At 40.0% G+C, this 22,751-nt stretch overlaps 1 long non-coding RNA gene across 1 annotated transcript in view; it reads left to right on the forward strand.

Moving 5' to 3' along the window:
- Nucleotides 1-22,751, forward strand: part of LOC128907375 (uncharacterized) — a 54,551-nt gene that overhangs the window by 26,341 nt on the left and 5,459 nt on the right. Inside the window, exon 3 of the long non-coding RNA XR_008465569.1 lies at nucleotides 2,503-2,558. This is a non-coding gene — a long non-coding RNA (uncharacterized LOC128907375). The remainder of the gene's footprint in view (nucleotides 1-2,502; nucleotides 2,559-22,751) is intronic.

The following is a 22,751-nucleotide window of genomic DNA, read 5'->3' on the forward strand; positions in this document are numbered from 1 at the left end:
GATATCATCAGGCTACATTGTGCAGCAACCACCACTGGATGAGGTTAGAAGGAAAAGATGTGAGACCATTCCTAAATCTTTTGAGAAATTGAGGGAAATACATGCTTGAGGTAAACTCTCCTTAAAAAGTCTGTCATTGGTTTATGTTGACAAATTAAAACAAACCCTAAACAAATACACCCCAAAATCCAACAGATAAGATTGTTCTCTTCATCCTTCAGTTAGAACTCAAGTGTATTTGGAATATAAAAAGCTGGAAACCTTACCATGCAGTCTTGACTTTGGTTTCATCCCACCCAAACTGGGACAAGCAAATAATAAATCTAGTCATGCAAGGTTTTCTCTGCAGTTGACAGAAGATTTTTCATAATGACTGAAAAGGCAGATAGTCTCCACTGACTAAAAGTACAGTACTTAGTGATTTAGGCAAGTTTCTGAAATTAGATAAGATGAATCCAGACCTTGAGAAGTCAAAAGATGTTTCAGAGGGAACCTTTCAAATGCTGTTTTCTACCAGAAAAAAAGAACTGTTTAAAAATAATAACAAACAATAAAAAAGTGATATATAAATCTTTGAACCTGTGGCGATCCAACCAAGACTGCAATTTGGCCTTTAGTTATCTTCAATTTGAAGATGGACTTGGAAACAGAGCCAAACCCACAGAAGCCTCTGGCTTCCAGGTTGTACTTCCTCGCTGCCGTGTAGAGAAGAAAAACCAGCCAGCTCCTATGCAACTCATGTAAATGTTGTAGGATTTCTGGTTTGTAGTTGGCAAGCAGATGATGATTTTATTGAAACAAAAAAGAATGTCTTCTTTGGTTTTGATTCCCATATGCCACTTAAGATGGTTCTTAGCTGAAAATGAGAAACATTTTACCGCTGAAGAACCCTTACCCTGAATTCAATGGGTAGCACATCCCTGTGTGAAACATCAATACTGGCCGTTTGATTTGTGATTAGCCAACTGACTGTCCTCCTCTTTTGTCTGGGTTGACAGATTTTGGATGTTTGACTCTTCCTGTGTGATCTTCTTCTGTTTGCTCACAATTTTTAACCAGAAGTCTTCCTTGTATAAAAAAGTTTTAATCCTCTTAGTATGAAGTTCTTTCTTTCTTTAATGATAAAAATGTATATTCACACTATGATCTCTTCAATAACTATTTCTAAAAGTAGTATTTGATAAATACTGTGATGTTGGAATTAATTCAGGTACAGGAATTTGATTCTAAGTTTAATTTTAAGGTAAAGTATCATACCATATGTAATGCGCGAAAGTAACAATGTATCCAAAATTACAGTAGTCACTGAAATTTTCACTGCACACGAATATATTCATCTGTATGCATTTTAAAAATATTAGAGTGTTAATATAGATATTTTATATTAAATTTCTATATGTTTGGGGTTTTTTTTCCACTTGGAGAATGTCAAGTACTAGAGTTTCCTCAGTCAGGCTCATACAGTCGCATTGCACTGATGGCTCTTTTCATGTTTTCTTTTTCTGGCCATCCCTGTCAGATATGTTTCAAAGGGTAAGGTCACAGATCCCCCTTCTCATTCTCCATGTTCGCAAACAAAATGGTGCTCTGAACACAGAGAGGCACGCTGTATCTTGGACCAACAGTGATCTAGATGAGCATTAGAGAATCCCAGAATGGTAGGGGTTGGAAGGGACCTCTGGAGATCATCTAGTCCAACCCCCCTGCCAGAGCAGGGTCACCTAGAGCAGGTTGCACAGGAATGCGTCCAGGTGGGTTTGGAATGTCTCCAGAGACGGAGACTCCACCACCTCTCTGGGCAGCCTGTTCCAGTGCTCTGCCACCCTCAAAGTAAAGAAGTTCCTCCTCATGTTTAGGTGGAACTTCCTATGCTCAAGTTTGTGCCCGTTGCCTCTTGTCCTGTCACTGGGCACCACTGAAAAGAGCCTGGCCCCACCCTTCTGACACCCACCCTTTAAGTATTTATAAGCATTGATAAGGTCCCCCCTCAGCCATCTTTTTTCCAGACTGAAAAGACCCAAGTCCCTCAGTCTTTCTTCATAAGAGAGATGTTCTAGTCCCCTAATTATTCATATATAAATAGCAAGGTGCACAGCAAAGGCAGACAGTGTTGTAAATAACAGCTAGTCATTTAATCCTATTTCATCCGCGTTTGAGAAGTCTTCACTTTGTGGCGTGTTTGTACGTAGTTGTCTGTATGAAGCTGCCCAAGGAGCTACTGCTTCTTTGTTTGTCTGCCTCCCTGCCTCAGCTCTGCCCTGTGTGATTCTCTTCTGCGCATGGACGTGGATGAGATAACAGCTAGTTCTGCTTTTTTGTTTCCCTTTCTCTCTTGTCTATGTTTACAGTAAGGCGCCTGTATCGCAATTGCAATGAATATGCTGAGTCTTCTAAATGATGTGGAGGAGGGACTCGCTTCCTTTGGTGCAATTGTTTTTGCTTGGAGAGGTTTTTCAGATGAAGTTGAGCAAGACTCTTATGGAGCTTTTATTTCTATTGCAGTTGAGAAAGACAGAAGCAGCTTTCACAATGCACTTGGAGGACTCCCACATAAATCAGTAAGGCCTTGGGTTCACAGGGATGACTCTGCTATCTCCCCACTGATGCACTAAAAAACTGGTTGCAGGCTGGGGGGAGGCAGGAGGGTAAGGGAAAAGATTCCTCATCTATAAGTGTTCTACAAATACCAGTGAATTTAATGGTCTAACGCAAGGCTTCCCACCGTTTCACAGTACAGACTGGATCCTCTGAGAGGACTCATCTTGCAGATGTGCTTTTCTTTCATCTGTGAGGGCACCAACTTTCCCTTCCTCCAAACAACTACACTAACTTGTCTTTCTGCGGTGGCCTGTGTACATTGAGACAAATATTAGGAAACCCAATCTGTCTTTTAACGTGATTTAGCAGTTGGAAATGAGGAGATCCAGCATCACGTAACCAAACAGTTCTTTGTGGACCACAGGCAAGTGCTCCAAAGACCACAGGGCTGGACCTTCTCAACTAACGCATTTCCCAAACGCTGTGCAGCCAATGCTAACTGCTCCGGCCACCGCAGGGTCTGAATGCCACCTTCTCGTTATTTGAGCTCATCGCAGTTAGTTATTACAGGCAGCCTAAGTAGAAATGGCTATAGTTAAGGCTGCCTGGTAATTTCCATTATAAAGCACTGTTTTCAACAGCTTATAACTTCTCCAAAGTTTAATTTGTTTGTAGTTTCCTACACTAAAAGTTTGACTTCCTTTTTTGGGGGGGGGTGAAAGGAAGGTGGGAAAGATGAAGCGGGTAATAAAAATAATAGACTAAAAAAAAAGCTGAAACTTCAGTAAGATTTTATCCATTTTTCTCTTATAAAAATATATGTATCTTTTTATAAAATATATCTCTTTATAAAAATATGTGTATTTTTAACCTGCCCCATATGGGAGCAAGGATAGTAGAGGGTGTTTGGGGCATGGAAAGTAGTTCCTGTGGTTGATCCTTTATAAATGTACCCAGGGTTGAACCTTTGAAAACCTGTTTGAAGATGGTCAGACTTGTGACAGCTGACAGTTAATTAATGATGATGATGATGTGCGCTACCCCTTGCCAGCACCCATGTCCCATCAGCAGAGCCAGGCTGAACACGTTCCCTCAGGGGGTGGCATGGGACCCATCGGTCCTCACCATGGCTGGGAGCTGCTGCGACATTGGGCATGGGACCTGAAACTCTTGGTTCGAGGACAAATAGAAAAGTCAAGAAGGAGAGCTAGGCTCTTGGCGGGAAAGCAGCCTTGTGCATGTGGCAAGATAGGTGTCAGTGTTGCGAGGGAGCAAGGAGGCAGCAGGGCAGGAAGAAACCAAAAAACTTGGGAATAAGACAGCTGAAAGCCAGCACTGAATGCTGCTGTTACACAGCTTCTGGAGGAGTTACGTGTGTGCATGTGCGCTCACAGTTATGCAGTTCTGAACTGCAGGAGCACTAATCATTTTTTCCAAGGGTGTCCAGTGCTCAGAGGGTGAATCGGGGCTGTGTCATAAAGGCAGCTGCTCCCTGCGGAATCCCTTCCTCCTTTGTGGCACATAAAATTGAGGGACAGAGGAATGCTGAAGGAGAGAAGATGGATTTTGTGGCTTGGTCATGAGCTGTAATCCACACTTCTATTTTGCTAATTATTCATTTGTTACATGGGTTTTTTTTAGTTGTTTGACTAATAACTGTTTATTGTGAAATGCATATTATGTGGATGAACTCCATGGAAATAAACCCTTATGAAACTTATGTTGTCTTCAGAACAGATTTTCTATAATACCATATAAATAAGCCATAAGACTACATATTTAAACATTTAAGTATTTTGATCTATTTTCATTAAGTGTTTTTTCATTGAGAACAGTCCATCCTGTGCATTAAATAGACAGAGGATCTCTGGGGGGAAATAAGTGTATGATACTTGAACGAAACATTGTCTTGGCATGTAGGAGAGAGAAGAAAAATGTAAGGTTTCCTGTGCAAAATTATTTGGACGGTTTTTAAATTTTGAAAGCTTAACTGTGCTACTCTGGTACTGTATTCAATTAAAATTGTTTGTATTTTTTATTTAAGCTAATCTGGAAATTGTTTCCCTGAGTCTTTTCACATATGTGTGTGCTCAAACATATATGCGTTTAGGTAAAGTGTATTTATTAGGTATGCATAGAAATATGTGAAGTGATATATGTTGGACAGAACTCTCTCATTCCTTATCTGCCTCATGAGACTTTCAAAACGATGGTTTCCTGTTTACTTGTTAATTCATCATTATAAAATCCAAATGCTATTAGTGTTCTCAGTGTTCCTGGTGTGTATCTGGAGTTTTAAGCATATCGTTTATTTTCATAAAATGAGAAGACATTATTTATATCACTTTGATGTAATTTTAACAAAGAGAATGCAGAATGTTTTTATAAAAACGATTCTCCCAACATCCGAATGATAATTACTGGGGACATTCACTGAAGATTTTGGAAACACAGTCTTTAAGAGCTTCTTGTATTCCTGCTATTTTCAAATCCTATATTTTAAAGTAAATTCATGTGTCTCTTTGGTGTTACTACTGATTCTGCAAGGTGACAGGACAGGCAGTGAGCTACACTGAACAAAGGAGAAAAAAATGTGTTGCCTTGGTGTGGTAAAAATCTTAAAAACGATGTTATCTCTTGACCACCCAGTGCCCTTTCCTGGCTGATTCTGAGACCAGCTGTCAGACCTGCTGAGTCAGTTTTCTCTGAAGTTCACTGAAGGTTTGGGACAATAATAATGATGAAATTAGATGTGGGCATTTAAGTTCTGTTCTCTCTAGATCTTCAGAAAAGTGCAGGTTTGGACGGCTTGACCTTGTTGTAATTCACACGGAGCTCGTGCTGGAAATTCCAGTTTTCTGCCATCGGAACAAGCACAGCTCCTATCCTGGAGCAGCCTCTGGCCATTCCCAGACATTGTTTATGGCAAGGGTTCAGGAGGATGTGAGCCAACTCTCTTAGTTATTTGTACCATTTATCTCACTGTCCCCCACCCGATCTCAACTTTTTCCACTGCTATGAGAAAAAAAGATTTTATAGCCGTCTCTACAGCACAGTCTCTCTACTGATGTCCCCATCAAGCAAGGTCTTCTCAATACAATGTGATAAGTCAGTCCTAAGAGGGCTTTCAAATATGTGGTGGGTGACCAGTTTTGCATATGTTTCCTCTCCACCTCTTTCATTTCCTCTGTGCGTGTGTACTGCCCGCAAACTGCAATGGATACTCAGCTGAAGCACGTACACTGGCACAGGCATTGATCCTCATTCCGCTTGCAGGCTTTGGCTGGCTGTCCCTCCTCTGAAGCTATCTTACCATTGAAATGATTGGGTTTGAGTGGGGCTTTGACACTTGACCAGTTGTTTTTACTTACAAAGTCTCTGTCTGTCTTCTCCAAAAGCTTCCCATGTAGATTATGGTTAGTCTTCGAAAAGCTTTATTAGATTTTGTGCAGCAGAAGATTGGCCATTATAACGGCATTTTGCTGGGATATGTTTGATCCCATAATAAAACTTAATTTGCAGGGGAAAGAAAAAGGTTTAACTGGTTCTTTAGTGGTAACATCTGTAGAGACTTGGGAGTGCAATTTTGTTTTGGTTTGGGGTTGTTTTTTGGTTTTTGTTTCGTTTTGTTGGGTTTTTTTCCTACAAAAAACCCGTGTTGGTTTGACATGTACCCTTTCCCCTCACCTTCATATGTTATGCCACAAATTTGTTAACCAGAGGTGTTGCTGCGTAGCTGGGTATTGCTGTACACTGGATGCTCTTCCCGTATTTGTTACAAGGGGAAGTCAGATCTCTGCTGGTCTGTTTGAACACTTCTTTTGACATTAACCACACTGTGCTCCTTGATAAAAGGAAGCACTTCGTGGATCCAGCTGGAAATCCTCTTTTATTCTTTGGTGAATGCCAAGTCTTCAGCTGCACATCATGTTCTTGTGTGTGAGCTGTAAGATAAGAAGGAACTTTGAGAAATGGAATCTATTGAGTTTATTGTGATACCTGGACACAAATTATTGCTTCAGGTGATGATGCAATCTATCATTTACAGATTGTGTATTCTCCTCTTTGGCTGACACTGCTGCCTCTGTGGTGGTTGTCCAAATTGGATACAGACATGAGGCATCTTGATTCCTTCTTGGGAATCACGCCACAATCTTTACTAATGCTTTTCCTGTGGGCCAGTTGCCCACAAATGGATAATGGATGAATTCTTTTACAGTTTTGTTAATGTTGTGATAAAATTCTTTAATCGTGGAAAATCATTTTATAAGAACAACTTCTTGAAAGATTTTAAGAAACCCTCCTCTATGGAGTATTTTAAATTTATGAATAGATCAAAGACAGAAAACAACATCTTAAAAAACTGGAAAAGCTTATTCCTATTCCTATACTAAAACAGTTGAAATAGGGTGATAAGGAATGCCAGGCTAATAAAGACATAGTAAAACTAATTAAAAATAAAGTCCTGAAACTGTATAAAACCAAAACAACAAAATCTCCCTCAATCAAAAAGAAAAAAACCCCTTTGTGCATTTCTATGAAATTGAAATCCAGAGATTGTGATGGTCAAACACTGAGAATCCTGTTATTCTGGGTACCAGAGGTTTGCATTGAGACATGCAAATAGAAGTAGTTTTTTGGTCACAGCACGTGCCATAACCAGACAAGTTTTAAGCCTGATCCTCTTGTCTTGGATCCCAGTACTAACAGTATTTGTATTTAAATAGCTCTGCATCCTGTTTAACCAGACTATTTTTAAAGCATGTGCAGGATGGCTTAAGTATGAAGACTGAACAAAATTAATTGATGGGTTATTTTTCTTAATCCCAATGCACTTTCTTAAAGTACATTTTGTCCATTTAATCAGCCAACTCTTAACATTACATTTCGTCAGAGACCTACATTTTTTCATTCCACTCTTTAGAAATGTTGTATATTTTCTCATATCTTTAACTATGTTGTGTAGGTTAATGAGGTCAGACTCTTCTGGAAGAATGGGAAGGTTCTGATGCTTCATGTAAAGACATGCAACAAAGCCTATCCATGTGAAGTCGTTGGGTATTTCATACAAGATAATTCACTGTTAGCAGGAGTGTTTATATTGCATTTTCCCAGCACGCAGTTCCTTAGCTGTTTGAAACTCTGCAAAACAAACCCCAAGCCCACCATTTTAACTGAGGCTAAAGATGTTTAATTAGAAATTAAATAGACACCGGTGCTTTCTCTTGCTTGAGAATATTCTGCATGTTCTAGTTAACTTTCATTTTTTATTTTTGTTTGCCCTCACTTCACAAATATGTACATATGGGATAGTTTGCCTGAAAGAGCAAATGTTGTGTCCTCATCCAGTCTACCTGTTCAAGCTGCATATCCAAACTTTTGGGGTATTTTCTTGTTGTTTTTGTGTTTATGTCAAAGAGACTCTACTTAGTGCAGAAAATAATGAAGTTTCCTTCGAAATGTTGTAAACTCTGAATTAGTCTGTAGCCAATAGAGTTCAGAAAACAGTCCCTTCACTTTCATCCCTTTTTATCGAAAGAGAGCCACTTCCCCTTGCTACCGTGTTTGATTTGAATCCATGCTTCCAACAAACAAGAAGAGATGACAGAAAAGATAAATTACAGAAAGAATTCACAGGTAACTGTAAAAGTAGAAAGAAAGAGCTGAAGAAAGAAAGGGCAAAATCAGCTTGCAAAAAAAATTTGCGGAAGACGCTGTTGTATACCAAGGTAAAAATCTCTGTTTACACCCAACTGAAAACCAAGGTAGAGGTTCACAAACGGTACATGTATTTTGCGTGAATTAGCTATTTTTTTCTGTGTATTTTCACAGCCAGCATTTGTCAATTATCTATGCAAATCTACTGTAATACTTACTCAGGTTACCTGCAACTATCCGACATTAGAAAGTTTTAAATATTACCCAGGCTTGTAATGGAGTACTCTATCTGTCTTACTACAAACTTCATCAAACATCAGTCTATAAATAGACTTTATGAAAATAATCAAAGTGTGAGCTCAACACAGTGTGCGTGGGATATACTGCAGTGTTATCAAAGATCTGAGTCACTCAAGCCTTTAAGAGGGAAATGACAGAGGATCTATGTGCAAAGGGGAATAAATTAGCAAGATAAAAATATTTGAGAGGCAAAAAGAAACAAAACAAAACACACGCTTGTTAGTTCCATAGCAGTATATTTTAAATGACTGATGAATGATGAAGGTGTTATGATGATTTGTGAGGAAAGAGATGATGACAATGTCCTAGAAGAATGTATGGGAACAAATTCCTTACTGAGCTCCGATCTCAGACCTGGAGGGTAGAAACACCTTGCCCATGGTGTTATGTGTAATGCTACCTGAAATTTGAGATCATGAATGTCTACCTATGGAGAGGTCTTTTTAGAAACACGTTTGGAATAATCTTACAATTTCTTGGAAAGTATAACCAGAACAGATACCACAAGCCAATTTTATGAGTGAAGGATCAAAGGCAGGTTGGGGAAAGCAAGATAAGGACATGAAAGGAGATTTCCTATATAGGATCTGGTTACTGCCCAGTCCCTGGGTGCAATGACTGGGTTTTGAGTTAAAATATACCAGTTTAAGCAAGCTCTGGGGCTCCTTCTTATCTGGGAGCAGGAACTTCCAGAGGGGAGAAAGAAGAGCTCGTAGCTGATCGCAGGTTTCTTCTAGGTGCAACTTCTAAATGTAAGCTAAGCTGTGAGCTGCAAAACAGTTACACAAGGGAACATAGCGATGGTTTCCTGTAGAGAAGGGGAATTCCAGCCTACTACTGTTCTGCCAAGGAAAGTATAAATTAGGGGGTATTCTGAAACCAGATATTGCATGGCAAAAAATGACATTTAAAAATGTAGGTACATCTTAATATAGGAAAGTCTTGCTCAGATAGAATGTAGAGACTCTTGGACAACGGAGAGTGACATTTTGTAGAAGACCAGAATAGGAAATTCAGATCTTTATTTTACACTTAATGGAAAAGTTTAGGTTATTTCTACAGTTGCCTCAGTGTTGATGAAGGGAGAATGTTCTTCTGTCTTCTGCAAGATGTTAATTTTCCTTTTTGGTTCTTGGTGTTGTACTCTTCATGTCATAGCCACCTTTATCTGATACAGTGATTAATTTTTTTATCATACTTTCAAGATATTTACAGACACTAGTTCTCTGAGTTACTAAAGATTTATACATATACAGTTTTTCTTCCCAACCTTATTTTTTTATATTATTATTATATTCACAATTCTTTGGTCTGAAGATGTTAGAATGTAGTTTTATAACAGTTTTTTTTGTTGCCAAAATATTTACTGTTGATTTTCCATCCAATTTGGCAATATATTTGATAATACATTCAAATAATATATTAAAATTAATGTGAAGTATTTCACTGATAATATACTTAGAAGCTTAGGAGTCCCTATTAAATGAAGAAAAGTATGTGATTTCTCTGTTTTGTGTCATAGGATGACTTTCACATGCAATCCAGAACTTCCTTTACTGCTTTGGCTATTAGAGAGGATCAAACAACACATACTATTGTCCTGCAATGGCTTTGTGAACTGTGTGGATGCTTGTGTGTATAAGCTTGTGTTTTTCTCATCCTTGTCCAGGTCATCCTCTAATTCCTTTTTTTCTTCCCCCCCCCCCCCCCCGCCTCTTTTCACAAGACTATTAACTTGTACATCAGGAGAAGCGTGGCCAGCAGGTCAAGGGAGGTGATTCTCCCCCTCTACTCCACTCTCGTGAGACCCCACCTGGAGTACTGCATCCAATTTTGGAGCCCCTACTACAGGAGAGATATGGACATGCTGGAATGTGTCCAGAGAAGGGCCACGAGGATGATCAGAAGGCTGGAGCACCTCTCCTATGAGGACAGACTGAGAGAGATGGGGTTGTTCAGTCTGGAGAAAAGAAGGCTCCCAGGAGACCTTATAGTGGCCTGCCGGTATCTTAAAGGGGCCTACAAGAAAGCTGGTGAGGGACTTTTTAGGATGTCCAGTAACGGTAGGACTAGAGGGAATGGATTAAAACTAGAGATGGGACAATTCAGGTTGGATGTTAGGATGAAGTTCTTCACCATGAGGGTGGTGAGACACTGGAACATGTTGCCCAGAGAGGTGGTGGAAGCCCCATCCCTGGAAGTGTTCAAGGCCAGGCTGGATGGGGCTCTGAGCAACCTGGTCTAGTGGGAGGTGTCCCTGCCCATGGCAGGGGCGTTGGAACTAGATGATCTTGAAGGTCCCTTCCAACCCTAATGATTCTATGATTCTATGATTCTAACTTGTTTGATTCCAGGATGAGTATCTTTCTATTTTTTCAATGATGGTTCTATACCACTGATTAGGGAAATAATGCTGTTTGAGTTCCCTAATTATTACAACCGGTTTTCTTTCTGCTCCCTACATGCTGGGTATTTCATTGTGCATTGGGTGCCAAAGGTACCTGAGATATCTGCATAGGGATGGCAGGTAAGAGAGAGAAACCTACAGGAGACCTACCTGGGTATGTCTTTATTGGCAGCTGGAGGCCAGATGGGATCATTTAGGCACCGGACACCTATGCTTTGTTGATTAGAGTCCAGTGGCACATTTCACTTACTCAAACTTTGCTCTAGTACAGTCATGACTATGTTAAAACTGCTGGAAGGCTTGCTATTCACAGTGGTGTCATCTGTGCCACACTCGTGGTGTTGAACGTTGTTTCCACATTGAACATGGTGTTTCTCTTTAATTTATTTTGTGTTTAAGCCACAGGAAGCAAAGAAATATTTTGCAGTGGAACACTGCCAATTTTAATCACCTGGATTTGGGGGTTTAATATTAGCTAAAGCAAGGTAAATGACATTCAGGGAAAATACTGAGAATGCACTTACTGATTATTTTCACAGAATTTCATTATACAATTATCTATCAATCCTTGTGCCATTAGGGAATCGATTCTAAATTTTGTGTCATCTTTCTAGTAAGTATTCTAGTAAAACTGTGATAGTATTTTCTTGTTTCTGGACTGAGGTCTCTGAGGCAAACACATAGGCTTAATTTGAGGGCAATCAGATGCTAATTTTTAAGACACTTCTTGTTTATCTGTGGTAATTTACTGCAAGGGAAATTTCAGTGGTACAAGGCAAGCAGGAAAACAAAGCAGTTTGGCTCAAATTTCACTCACACTCTCTGAATGGGGATTGTGCTGCTTATGTAAATCAGATCTTTGGCCTAAAAGAAGTGAGGAGGGCTTTAAAAGGTTCTAAATGGATGGGCGTCCTACTGTCCCTGCATCATTCCCACAGTCTTGCTGGCTAACGGGACTGAACCTGGCCCCTTCCACTGTTCTCTAATCCAGCTACAGTCTTGCTCTGTTTCTTTGTGTATGTGAGGGGACAGAGACATGCCTGTCCTTCTCTTCAAGTCTTCCCCCTTTATCCCTGCCTGGCAACTATGCCAAGCAAGAACAGGGCCATTTGAGACTTGCGGTTCAAAAGCAAACCTGGCTTTGGGGTGACGGTGGGCACTGCTAGTCTTCAGGAAAACAAGGAGTTCTTTGAAAAGCAAAGTTAGTGAAACCATGTTTCTTACACCTTTATGCATTGTGATTTAACCTCAGTGTCTTCAGCTCCTGCTTCTCTTGTCCTTTTTTAATGTTCCCTCCACCCCTCTCCCCAGGAATTGCATTCCAGCAAGACTCTTTCTTTTCCTGTGTCCCTTACTTTTGTCCCCTATTTGGCATGCTATCCAAAAACTACGTAAGCACTGGTTGTGCAGCTGAGCGCAGTCTGGTATAAGGAAAAAATGTTTTGGGACTTCTACCCCTTTGTCAGTGTCTTTAACAAAAAATTTCTGGGGAGCTTGTATCACACTCCTTTGAGCGTGATTAGCAGCTTGAAAATCTGACATCACCTGAAAAGAGCAGGAAAAACCTGAAACATTAAACTTCTCTGCATATTTGTCATTCTGATTTGGACAGATATTTGCCAAGATGGATTCACCAATCACTCATACTTGTTGCCTTGTGAAATGTCTCAAGCTTTATCAAAGAATTAAGGCAGTAGAGTGTTATTGCGCTACAGAAACCTGCTTCATTATCTCATTGCTAACAGAATGACTTCTTTTTTGTTTTTTCCTTGGAAAACTCTGTGTGTGATCTGTTGTTCAAACAAGGGTTAATTAAAATTTTAAGAGTTTTCTGCACTTTAATGTGGGTGGGTATCTACTTTACCACTGGGATACATTGATACTCAATCCTAACCCTTATTACATGAACAACTTAGTGATTTTATTTTCTTTATTGCTTCCCTAATGCAATGAAGCATTGTTTCTGTTTTTGTTTATAGCCGCACATTGACCTGAAGGCATGTCTTTTTTTTATAAGTTTTGTATTACATTAAATTCTTCAGCACTTTGGTCACAGTGTTAGTGCCTCGCCACATGAAAAATGACTTGCTTTTAATTTATTATAGGGGAAAGGTCCTCTATTTTACACTTCATTTGGCTTTCTGTTCTGCAGGTGAGATATTCTGAAAGAAGTATCAGAAGATTTACACTTGATATTCTGATATAGATTTACTGTCTCTATTATATTTAATATTCTCAGAATAATTTTGATACGACAATAAAATTTAAGATTCATAGAGCAAAAGGGCAAACGGAGCCATTCTATCATCTTCTCTGATCTGTGGATTCCTTATATTTAACCCAGTTACTAATATATTGAGCCAAGTGTCATGAACTTGATTAAATAATGTTATCCAGAAAAGCTTTCATCCAGTGGCTCTTGTTACACCTTTCATGGAAAATTAGAGAAGTTAGTGCCCCCAGCCTCCCCTTTCCAAAGGTAATTACAGAACTCTCTACATCATCTTTGAAATAAAGTGAACATTACAACTCTGACTTCAAGGCGTTTTCTCCCCTTCCCAGTCACTTTTGTGGATCTTTATTGCATTCTCCAGTATTATAAAAAAATCCCCTTTACAGTATGTGTAGCAGAAGCATATAATATATTTCAACATGTGTTTTAAAAAAATTATACGTACAAATAGCATCATACTTCCTTTCTTATGTACTTTTCTACATCCTTCTCGCCTTGATTTTTTTTTTTCAAAGCTCTGACTATAGCTAGATCCTATATGTGATCCTTTGTGATCTAAGACTTGTTTTTTCCTTGTGTTGACACCTTGGTTCTGCGATTGCAAGGTGGTTTACCCCTAAAAAGTCATGGCAACTAGAGGAGGTCCGTGATGACTGCAAAAAATTGAATGTTACACCCATCTTTCAGAAAGTTAAGGTGGACTTAGGAACTATATGTGGGTGAACCTTATCTCAGTCCATGGAAACACCATGGAGTGTGTCTCCTTTCAATTAATTTCCAAGCATATGAAGCATTAAAAGGCAGTCAGAAATGGTCTACCCAATTTACCAAGGGGAAAATGTGCTTGACCAGCAGGGCTGCCTTCTATGGTTAAACAGCTTTCAACGTGGATGAGCACGGAGCAGTAGATGAAGCTTGTCTTGACTTCGGTAAAGCTTTTGATACTGCCTCCCTCAACATCCTCATTTGGAAGCTGAGAGGCATATGGACGGGATGCACAGACTTTCCAGGTTTAGATAATGATTTGATGTCTAGTAATGAGTGGATAAATACTGTGCATCAAGTATAAATATTGAAGGTCCTGTTATTGAACAACTATATCAAGAGTCTGGAAGATAAAATTCCTTAGAAAATTTAAAGACAACATTAAAAGAAAGTTTAAACACAGCATTAAATTTGGAGGGTTTACTGGTGAATGGGAGAACTTCAGTCAAGACAATCTTAAGGTCTGGGTCGACAGAAATATAGATTTCAATAAAAAGATCATGCATTTCCACACAAGGGGCAAAATAATAGCACATAACATTAAGTCTGAGCAGGGACAATGAGGGCTCGCAACTGCCCTCTTGGCCCTGAAAGGAAGGAGAAGTACAGCTAGCAGATTGAGATAAGTTTTCTCCTCTGCTCAGTGCTAGTGAAACTGGAAGGCTGCATCCGCTTTTGGGCTTCTGTATTCAAAAGGACTATTAAGAGACTGTCTGGCATCAGCAGAAGGCTGTCAAGATGATCAGGAGCCTAAGGCGCATGACCTACCTGGAGAGGTTGAAGGAGGAGGGATTACTGAACCTGGCAGGAGGAAGCTAAGGTGCGAGTCTAACAGCTGCCTACAGATGCTTGCCGGCAGTTACAAAGATGATGGAGTCAAGCTCTTTTCATTGATGGCAGATGGTATAAAGAGGCCAAAACCTGCATTTTGGGAGGTTTACTGGCCATGACATTAGAACAAAGTCTTTTATTTGGAGGACTGTGCAGCACTGGAACAGGTTCTGTCCTTGGAGGGGACAGACTGGCCAGACAAAACGGCAGCTGACCTGACCTCCTGTAAGAGATTGCTGTGCTTTGGACAGGAAGCTGGAGTAGATGACCTCCAGACATGTTTGTCAATCAGAATTCAACGATTCTGTGATATATAGTTGTGTTTCTCTGGATCAAAGTCCCCAGTATTTTACATGACCATTCAGACCTTCACATCACTTAATATTTCACCAGTCTTTCTATCACTTCAGTAAACTTTATCAGCAGTATGAAAGCTGTACTATCAAGTCGTTGTTGACAATGTTGAATGCTAGGCCTCCTGGAGAAATGCCATTATGTTTGCTTCCCTAAACAATGCAGACTTTTTTTCAATACATAATTCAGTTATTTGTTAATCTATATTACTGATAAGGTGTTTCTGTTTAGGAATTTTGTTAAGGCAAATAACTCATATTTTAAAAAAAGTCTAAATGTAAAAAAGCACGATTACCTTTACAATCAAGCAAGTAATTTTCCCTCAAAAATTGAAGTCAGACATAGTGACTGGTACTGATTATCTTTCAAACCTGCTAGTTGTTTCGCTTTAGTTTGTTGTTAATATGATCCTATGTCATCTGTTCCATCACTATGCCTGGGATTGATGCCAGGTGACCTTTTACAACAGAATTATAGTTTTCCATTCTTCTAGAATTTTCCTCTGGGTTCCAGGACTTGCTACATATGAATATCAGTAACTCCAAAATTGTCGACCTTTTAATGAATCTTAGATTCAGGTTATCTGGGCCAGCTGGTCTTGAAAACATTTAGTTGATACATCCTTATCTTTGTGAAACTAACCCCATATGAAGTGCTTGCATGTGCACACACACATCACGCTTGTGGACCCTCACTCCAGTCTAGTAAGTGGGTTATTTTTATTGATTATAAACAGATCTGAAACACCTGCCTTGTTTTCACACTGAGGTGGGATCTTTAGGTCAGATCATTCTCTCCCATCCTTTTTAACACTTCTGATCACTTTTTTTCCCCATATTTGTCTTGAACAACAGTAATTTTCTTCCCTTACAAACTTGAGCTTGAGGAGTAATTTATCCTTTTGCCTACTTTAATCAATACTCTTGTAGCAATAGCCTTTTCTTAGCATGTTGACCTGTATTTATCCACTTCAGATCTGAGTTATGTTCTGGTTAGTATGAGTTTTGGTGTGCATGTACATATATGTGTGTGTATATATATATATGTATTTGTCAATTCCCTCCTCCTGAAATAAATTAGCCAGAGATAAAGAGTAGTCTCTAAAAAGAGAGAGTGGCAAAGAGTAGTCTCTCAAATTTAGAAAAGATCAAGTGGTGTTTCTCTGATGAGATGAAATACACAGCCTAAGTTACATTATTTATATTATAGCCATTAGCACAGGATCTCAGTACCATCTATACTTAGAGTTTCCTACTTGAACCTCTCAGTGACCCTCTTTGCATTGCTAGAAAAACTGTAAACTTTGGTTAATTTTTCTGAGTGATAAAATTAACCTCTTGTCTTTTCCGGCCACCTCTTTTTCAGAGTTGTTTGGGAGCAGGGACGCTCTCGCCTACGCTCTCATCCTTCTTCCCTCTGCCTAGGAATTGGATTGCATGAGAGAAACGCACTGCCCCAGCTGCTCTTCTTGCTTTGCAGCACTTGTCAGCCTCTTCCCTTAACACTGATTCTGGCCTTGGGACTTACATAAAACCAAAGCACTTCTGGGGTTTTTTTTGGTTTTGGGTTTCTTTTTTGTTTGTTTGTTTTTTGGGTTTTTTTTGTTTTTTTCCTTGGTGCTACCATCAAGTTTTTTTAAGGTGGGGCTTACTTTCCACTTGATAAATATTTTTAATTATTTAAATATAATTGTTGGTACAAATTAGTCCTATGAAAATATTTGCCATAGTGAAGGAAAATACACAGAAGGACAAATGGAATTATGTAGATACAAACCTGAAAAATGAAAAGAATCAGTGTTCTCTTTTATTGCCCCTGTTCCAAGTTTTTGGCCTGACCCTCCTTAGTAGAGTGCTTAGAAGGGTGAGGAAGCTCATTGCAATAAAATGTATAGAGTTAGGTAAGCGTAGCTGTATGTCTGCTTTGATCCCACTTTGTTTGTCAACCTATACTCTGATCTTAAAGGGAGAATCACTCCCTGAATAAAGCAGTAGAGATCACTGGTGAAAGAGTTGTAGAATTACCTCTTGAAGTTGTCAGGACCAAGCTACATAGAAAGTTCTTACAAGAGAAAAGCCAATGACAACTCTTTTTTGAACAACCCGTCCAGTGCTACCCTCTAGGAATGTTAATTTTTTTTTTTCTTAGAAGTCATCTTATGTCTTCTCTAAGTACAGGATATTCAGTGACTGATGAATTTGGCAAGGGTAAGTGAATGATGTAATTTCAGTGACACTTTTTCAACTAATCAGCCTCTCTCAATAACCCGAGGGATTTTGAGTATGCCCAACTTTGGGCACCTATTGCAAGCAAACCTCTGAAAACTACTGAAAATGTTAAGTGCTGCTAAAGACACTGGATAATGAACTCAGATGGGCTGCTGTGTGGCTGCAGCCTGTAGTGCTTCCAGTCACTGAATTCATTCATCTGGAACCGGCTTGGACACCTTTGCATCCCACCTTGCAGACAGAGCCTAGAGCTCAGCTTTGCTGAGAAACTGCCATTTGGTTTGACTTTGCAGAATGCTCCATATGGCAGGAGCTTTGACTGTTTTGAGAACACGCTTTTACTTGTCACTTGTGTTCCAGTAAATGTCAGCATAATTGAAATCCCCATGATCAATGTCTGGGCTTTTTTACAAGTCTCCCTTTTTCATGCATAAATGCTTCCTGTTCTGCCTTCTAATCCTGCCCTGGAGATGCATAACAGTTCCTTATGACTGTTGTTTTTTCACTATTTTCACTCTCATCTTGGTCCAAACTCTTTCAGCTGTGGTAAGCAGACTATATTTGTAAACTTTTCCCTCTGAGATAATGTCCTTCCTCACATATGTTTGCATATAAATATAGTGCATCCTGCTACTTGAATGCTAACATTGCCAGTTCCCCGGTTTATTGATACTGAGATGGGGTAGTCACGATCCATCACTTCATTATTTGTGGTAAATATGTAAGGATAAAGAGGGAAAAACATCCTGGGTCTCCCTAGTGGTTTTTTATTATTCTGTTTTGTAAGCAGGATGAAAAACTAAGTGAGCTAATAAAAAGACTGTCTTATTTACACGAGTGTTTCTTAGAAGATCTGTGACAGAAGATACTGTCTTAGGAACCTAAGTAACTCCTAGTCCAGTGTCATGTTAAGATTGATGTGAAGTTTCCCTGACCTTAGGAAGTCTTTGCAAGACTGGTGATTCTACAATTTTGATACAAAATCTTATGATGCTCTCCCAAAACTCACTTTTTTTAATGTTCTTTTGGACATCCTTTCCTGTTTCTCTCACTGTTTCCATGGAGTCTCCTCTTGTGGTGCTTCCATAGCTTTACATAGCATCTTTTGCTGACAGCAACCACATGTCCTGTTAGATTATCAACAGGCTGCCCATGTGAATTAACTATCCACATTAAAAGGGGAAATTATGTAACCTATTTTATTTTGTTTTCTCCATCAGGAGCAGACACCAGGTTATTCAGAAACACAGACACTGAGTCACCATAAACCAAACCAATCTCTTTTTTTTACCCTACATCTTCTGATAAAACTTTTTTTCCCCTTTCTTTCACTTTGAGAAAATAAACCCAGACCCAAACCAAAGCAACAACTTCTCCCTTTCTTTAAAATGCTTGCTGCTGTGGTCACGTCCCACATGCTTCCTGGAGCCTCCACCTCTGACACCACTCTTCTTCCAGTGGTCCAAAGCAGGGACACTGGAGCTGTCAGTTTGGTCTGGACCAAACTGCCTGGATTTGGTCCTCCCCCTGCATACCCTATGTTTATTCTAGCAAGATTTTGCTGCTTCTTACTATTTTCGTGGCTTTGTGCAGATTTCACTGACCCTCTGAAATGTCATTTCTTACAGTAGCCATTTCACCTTTTTCGCAGTACTTGCTGTCCTTTGGATCAGAAACCTCTGTCTGGCACTTGTCTCTCTCTTGTGGTAATGAAAAAACCAGCACCTTCATGACACAACAGGTCACTGCTCTCTTGCTACAGAAATCTTTCTTGAAGTCTTGGTATTCTGTAGTTGACCTAAACAGCAACTTATATCACAGTGCTTTCACCGGGGAGTGACACAGGGGAAAAAAAGGCCAGGTGAACTGTGCTCTAGGACATGAACTTGGCTGTATGTCTCTCTTGGATGGCAGTCTAGTAGTGGTGGGGAATGTCTTTATTGTTCTTTTCTGTATACGGTTGTGTATTCTTTTAGTGACTAAGGTTTAACTGTAGAGGCTGATGTTCCCCCCACTTCTCTCCCCTGACAGGAATTAGAGGGCAGCAGATATAAAAATGAAAGGAATGGAACAGGTGGAATACATTTTTAGAAAAGTGGATATGATACAGACCATGATTTTAGACATATTTGACCCTGAGACGGTTTTAACTTCTCCATGACAATTCATTGATGTTATTCTACGCCCCAGCGAGGCTCTGTATGGGCAACACCGATTAGGTTATTTAATGTAATCAAGATTTTTCTGCCTCTTTTAAATAAAATATAGAACTTCAGATACTTCCATCAGTGTAATACTTTAACTATTTTATATAAGCAGTAAGAAAACCGTACACTCAATTTGATTTAATCTTGAAAGTGAAAGTACTAATGGTAAATAATATAAGACATTCAATTTTGTTTAATACAGTTCTAGCACACTAACTGAAATACAGATTTAGCGTGAGCGGGAAATGTAGAAAACAGCACTCCCAAAACAGATGAAGAAGAAGTAGGGACTAACACTCTAGGTGTGACTTTGCAGTGTAGTCCAGTTCCTAATGACCCCAGACTGGCCTACCAATTCCACATTACTCAAGCAGGAAGCAATGGGCCTGATGTGCTAACTTCAGCTTTTTCTGTCCTGGAGATAAGGAACTGCATCACTGAGTAGCAAGAAACCTAAGTGGCGTGGAGGGTGGTGTGGTGAGGATTACTTTTAAAAAAGCTTGAGGACAGCAAAATATGTGAAGATTGGCAAGTTTGACCACAGGGAATAAAGTATGAGATGTTGGAATCCTGAAAAGGCCAACAGGGTTGGTGTATCCTTGCCCTTAACATGCCTGGGAGCATCAGGCAGGGATTAAGAGGTGGTGATTTAGCTGAATCATTAGGAGGAAAACTTGTGTTGCTTTGTTCTGCCATGTAAAATGCTGAAACGATTGCCAAGTCAGGTGTATAAGCCTTCATCCATTCAGACACACAGTGGAAAATGCACTTTAAGAAGAAAATCTGTAACGTATTCCCTGCCTGTATTTCTGGTTATTCTGGTTTTCCTGTGCTTATCTTTTATACCACAAGCCATACGAATCATCATTATTATTAATAATTCTAGGTCCCGACAGGGCGCTCCTGTTCCTCTCAGGCTCATAATGCTACTGCTGAATCAGAAGACAGAATTAGCTACAGGACAGTTAGGACTTCTCAGGAGCGAAGGAAGAGAGCCTGGGCATGGAAAGTCTTCTCACCATCTGCTAGCATAATGCAGACCTCGGATATCCCATGCAACAGCTGTTCTTTCTCTCCAAAACCCTTGTTGTAAAGGGTGTGGTTTTCAGTTCCTAGAGAGTTGATGTGAGGTGCTGGAATAAATTTTGATGTAGTTTTGGAATGGAAAGTATCAGAGATTTTGCAAGAGTCATTCTGACACTGGAATTGTTCTTTTCACCTGGTTCGGATTGAATTCTTCTGCAACATCCCTTGATAAAAAACAAAGTGTAGGAATCAACTAGCATATAAGAACAAACTTGTTGTATAGAAGGATATAAATAAGCATATAAAAGCAAATGAAATTAGACTTTCATAAACTGCAGCAAGCAAAGCTGGGGAGGGGTATGTTGAAGGCCTGTTAAATCATGAATGATGTGAAAAATGTGAGCAGGGAGTGATCGGTCATCATTTTTCACTGTGGAAGAACCAGCCGTCCTCAGTGAAACTATCCTGCAGCAGGTTTGAAGCAAACAAAAGGAAATCTTTATGATGCATATTAAATTGTAGGAATCCTTGTGGGACGTTTTGGAGGCCAAAAGCATAGACGGAGCTGGAAAGGATCTGGATAGATTAATGAAGATTAAGTCCGTTTGTGGCTATTCTGTGCAGCCCTTCAGACGCAAGCTTTGTGTCAGACACTCCCACTGATAGCTAGAAACAGGGGATTACAACATAGGAAGAACCCTTTTATGTGTGCCTTGCTCTTATTCTGTTCTGTAAACATCTGCTGCCAGCGGCTCTTAGAGAAAGGATGCTGAATATATGGACCTTCAGTCTGGGACACTACAGAACCATTTGTAGGAAACAGCTGGTAGCTTTCTGGAAGGCAGAGGGATGAAACACATCTTCACTTGGCTCTTTTTCAAGCAAATGGCTAATGTGAGACTTGGAGGGAACTTTACAACTGACAAATGTAAGGCCATTTGGTAATAACCCTATCGTGGCTGTATCTCCTGAGTTAACTGTAGTGTGCCAGGTGATCTTTCACCTTTGTAATGATAACATTAATTTAATTGCAGAATGTTACCATTATTTCTACATTAATATCAGCTGCATAGCATGTCTGTCATATATAGCACGAATAAAAAGCAGATATTCCTGTGGGTTTAGAAATCCCTCACTGAAGTTCTGAAAGTTTGAGAAAATAAGAAAATATGATGAATTAAGATTTTTCAGGTGCTGTTATACAGAAAAATAACACTAGGTTTCATATTGGAGACAGTAAAAGGCCTGTTTCTGGGTTCTTTTCTCCTTTTCCCCAAAATAAAAATATAAAACCCATATTTTCACAGTTTTGGGAATTTCATTTCTTCTCTACTCATTCTACTATCAAAGCTCAAGCGTCCTCCTTCTGCCGCCTTCCCCTGCCTCTCCACGAGGCACTGGTTCCCCACCAGCAGCCGGCAGGGTGGTCCCTCCACCCCTGGCTCTAAACCCTCCTTTCTGTTGAGAAGCTGCGGACCACAGACAGCAGGGAAGAGAACTGCTAACCTGCTGGGGAAGCGGATGCACTTCTGAGCTCCTAGCTTCACTGAAGAAGCTTTAATACAAACCCACTTTTGAATGTTTGCAAGGGCATGCAGCGACAGGACGAGGGGCAGTGGTGTTAAACTAGAGCAGGGTAGGTTTAGATTAGACATTAGGAAGAAGTTCTTTACAATGAGGGTGGTGAGGCACTGGAACAGGTTGCCCAGAGAGGTGGTGGAGGCCCCATCCCTGGAGACATTCAGGGCCGGGCTTGATGGGGCTCTGAGCGGCCTGGTCTGGTTGAGGATGTCCCTGCTTACTGCAGGGGGGTTGGACTAGATGACCTTTGGGGGTCCCTTCCAACCCAACACATTCTGTGATTCTGTGAAAAAAGAAAACAAAGAAAAGAAAAAAAAGTTAAAAATGGGAGGTGGTATCTGGGTCTGGCTAAGGGGAATTTGATGGGTGGGCACTGCACTTGTGCACAGCACCTACTCATGCACAGAACACCCTTCTGGTCTGTCCTCCAGGACATATTTGGTGAGCCTAGGCAGCCCAGGCAATGATGAGTCCTGTGCTGTGCTCTGAAGAGGACAACTCTTTAATTGAAAGCTCTTTTACAGTAAGAAAGGCAGCCACAGTTGAAGGCTTACCACTAAAAATGCTTTTCTCCAGCCCTTGTCAGGTCTGCCCTGGGAACTAACTGCTGAAATCCTTCTGCC

This window comes from Rissa tridactyla, chromosome 3, assembly GCF_028500815.1.
Source record: "Rissa tridactyla isolate bRisTri1 chromosome 3, bRisTri1.patW.cur.20221130, whole genome shotgun sequence".
NCBI classification, from domain to species: Eukaryota; Metazoa; Chordata; class Aves; order Charadriiformes; family Laridae; genus Rissa; species Rissa tridactyla.